Below are 4,312 nucleotides of genomic sequence, written 5' to 3' on the forward strand. Positions count from 1 at the left end.
TAAGCAGTTGACACAATTTAATTTAAAATGCTTAATATTAAATTTCATTGATTGTCATTTTCAGATAATGCAGTCATGCACTTTATATGAATGGATGTGAACTGTTGCCTGCATACTGTGGATTTAGCTCATTTTGATCACTTCCTATGAAAAATGAAGATCTGCTACATTATACCGACGGTTCATCACTATACTATCAGACTGGCAACACGTCACATCAGACTGGCTCCGTTTATGGGCAACAGGAGCCATCGTAGAGGACGTGATGAGTTGTTCAAAGTTGTTTTTGAGTGCGTAGACCTCTCGTCCCTGTTTAGAGTGTCATGTCCTTTTCTGCGGATCTAAATGGCTTCTTTGAGCCACCTGGTAGTCCTGTCAGCTTCCCGAACAATACCTTGTCCTCCCAATTAATTGATGTTGACTGCATACTTTAATTCGCAGAGACAAGTGCTTGTTTATCATTTCAGAAAAAAACAGCGTTCCTTTGCATGAAGCGACCGTTATAACAAGCAAACACCCAGACAAACAAGCAAACAAAAAACCTGCCTGCTTGGTTTTTTGAACATCATTGCAATGATTGATGTGACATCAACATTGTTTACATCGTATCTTCAAAGGTTTGTTTTAATTTCTATATCAATCAAAATATGACAAGATTTTTATTATTTGGAGTACCAAATTAACAGGGAATTATAAGCATTGTTTACTCTTAGAAAATTGGAATCAACTTTTAAAAGCATGTTCAAAACTTGAGAAACACGTAACCATACAATACCATAACAGGGAATTATAAGCATTGTTTACTCTTAGAAAATTGGAATCAACTTTTAAAAGCATGTTCAAAACTTGAGAAACACGTAACCATACAATGCTCTAAAAACTGGCCCAAGCCATTATTGGACTCTGATATTGATGACAATTTCTTATTATAAAACAAAACACGTTACAGCTCTCAACAAGTTGGAAAAGAAACACGATTGCATTTTTTATATTTTTAGGCAATTAACAATTTCAACTTTTTGAAAACTTCTGTACTTAATTTCAAAAAAGATAATACTATACTTAACTATGGATGATAGAGGACATTCTCAACGAAAAAACAATTTAAAAAAAGTATAGAGAAATGTGAGGACTTTATAACACAGGCCCAATCCGGCTTGAAATGTGTGTGTGTGTGGAGGGGGGGGGGTAATCGGTCTGAAAAAGTGGCAGAGAAGAACAAAAATGGTCCATTTTGCCAAAAGTTGGGGGGACGCATCTCCCCTGCAGATAACCAGAGTAACATTACGCTTAGAACAAAAGCGATTTCTCAAAGATAATAAAACCCAACTAGATCTGGTTACAGATCTGGACCTAGCCGGGGCCGGAAATGCCAGTCTTAGAGTTAATGGACATCTCACACCATTAATGGTGCATCACTGTAGCATGTAGGGGCTGTATCCGTCTTCCATAGGCTGAGATACAGCTACTTTTCCATAATTTCAAACATTTTTTTTTGCAAATTTGACGTTTTGACCTCCTTAATGACCTTTGACCCCAATACAAAAAACCCTCATATACACCGTGAAAATGCATTGTTACAGTTTAAATAAAAACAATCTACTATGCTTAGTTATGGAGATAAAAATTCTTGAAATTATTTAGCTTAAAACCGGAAATGACGTCTAAATGACCTTTGACCAAAAAGATAAAAATACCGTGCATACATCGGGTAACACTAATGCATATATGAAGTTTATGTCACTCTGGTCTGGTTATGTTTTGAGAAAAATGAACATATTTGATGATTTTTGGTTTTTGACCGGAAGCGACCCCTTAGTGACCTTTGACCCCAAAACTGTAGACACCCTAAAGACCCTGGTTGATAGCAATGCATGTGTGCTAATGACAACACTCTGCTATGTAATTTGTAAAAAACAGTGATGTTTTGAATATTTTTAGCTTTCAGACCGGAAATGACCCCCTTAATGACCTTTGACCCCTTATCTGTGAACACCCTATAGACACTGGATATAGCCAATGCATATGTGCAAGTGACGTCATTGTACGATGTAACATGTAAGAGAAGAAGCATTTTGAAATGTGTTGCCAGAAGAAGAAGAAGAAGAAAGATCCGATAGCATTACAAGACCTAGCCGGTTTTACCTAGGTCGGTAGATCGCGAATACTGTTCTGCATATTTTGATGATCCATTCGGCACGGTGCGACGTTGTTTCCCCTAATTGTTTTGTATTCTATCTTTATGAGTAATGGTGATAAGTATATAAGAATAATATACATTATCAGAGAGAAAATGATAAAAGAAATCTAACTAACACACAGATTTCTGACAAAATGAGGAGTTTTCGATAATATCGCCAACTTATATTTTCTACGCCAACCTGTTTTCATCCACAATAACAACTTAGTTCCAACGTTATTTCCCCTAACTTTACACACCGATTTGAATGAAAAACCAGGATTAAAAAGTAAAAGTAGAAATAAGGAGCATGGATACATTTGTAATCTAAAGTCGATATTGTAAACGTTGAAAGTACACTATTGATAAGCCCAAAAGATGATACGATACGTTTCTTTTCAAGAGACAACCATAGGAAATTGGGTCATTCCCATATAAATGAAAACAATTTGTATGTTACAGAAGGACGGGATAGCCGTACGTCTGCAAAATGATAACGTAATATCACTTCCGATCCCTGAAATGATTAAGTTTGGCACTTTAGAAAATTAGTCGTACTATTATTAGCACTGACAAGGATATTTACAGACGACATCAAATATACATCCATGTAGAAACTCTATGGTTTGCGTACATTGTATTCGACTAGCCTACGTACGACAGAAGTTAAATATCGATATAGGTAGACGAGGGAATTGTTGGTCGGAGCAGCCAAAAACTCGATTTTCAATATCTAAATTAATATATTATTGAAAAATAACACTATGATGTTTTGCAAAAGTTTATTCTACAAATCATACGCTTTGAAAACTTGCTTGATTTATTGTTGTTAATGAGTTGTGTAGTTGTACTAAATTATAATTCTATTCAACTGGACTTACTATTTATAAATTATTACTATTTAATTTTTACTATTTATTAATGAGTTATGTACGTTTTACAAACGTGTTGTTGTTTCCGCCCTCTTTACAACATAAATCAAGAACCACAGGACCTACAAAAGTATATCTGTGATATTTGAATTCTTCTTAACACTCGAAGTGAAATGATCAATGCAAGTTTTTTTAAATAGTTTAAGACCCATTCCATGTCAACTCCAGGGATGTGCACCGCAGCACCTCTTCAATTTTTTTTCTTTTTCTGTGTGGTGGTAGATATTGATGAGAAAGTAAAATCCCGAAAATTTGAGCTTCATACTCCATTTTGTTTTCCCGTGGCATCAATTTGAAATTTAGGGGGGTCAGCCTAAAAAATGACGAAAGACGACGTTTGGAGGTCCATAAATGTATAAAGGGCACCCTTTACAACAAAAGTATGTATCCTGGGATACTTATTTGTGTAGAATTCAAATCTGGCATCAGAAAACTTGTAACTCCTTTACTTTAAAAGATATAGGGCCCTCAAAATGCAACTTCGTCCATCCAGGACCAACTTTGGGGGGTCAGAACTCCAAAAGTAAAAATAATTTTATTGTCCATTTTTTTGCCAGTCAGAGCCCTTTGGTAGGACAATACTCTTATCCAATATTGAGCCTATTAGAATACTTTTAGCTGAGATATTACCCATGCAAAACCCCAATTGTACATTTTTGTACATTTTGACCCCCCTGAAAACCAATGTCAGACAATTTGATCCACCATCAACTTCAGGTATGTTGAAAATATGTCCTTGGACAACATTTCTGAGAGATATTGGCTTGGGGTCTCGATGGCTTCAACACATTAGTTAGGTTTGCATTCTCAAGCTTTTTCTTCTTCAATTTTTTTACTTAAAAAATGTGAGAACGTGGCGATATATGGTTTCTCATTTGAAAACCTGTTCCTAAATAAATAATACTTAGCACTCAGAATAATATAGTTAAGCACTTTGAACCTTGAATGTCCTTCCAGTCCCAAAATTATATCTTTATAACATAGATGTATTTGAGTCTGTATCTTTCCATTTAACCATGTCTCTATCTCCTTCCAAAAAGAGTTTATTTGATGGCATTCCCAGAACATGTGATCAATTGTTTCTTTATTTTGACATAAATGACAATTTTCGTTCTCTTTCAGATTAATAAGCTTTAAATAACTATTGCTTGGAATTATTCGATGAAGGATTTTATATTGAAAAAATCTCATTCTTTCTTCA

This window comes from Amphiura filiformis, chromosome 13 (assembly GCF_039555335.1).
Source record: "Amphiura filiformis chromosome 13, Afil_fr2py, whole genome shotgun sequence".
Classification (NCBI taxonomy): domain Eukaryota; kingdom Metazoa; phylum Echinodermata; class Ophiuroidea; order Amphilepidida; family Amphiuridae; genus Amphiura; species Amphiura filiformis.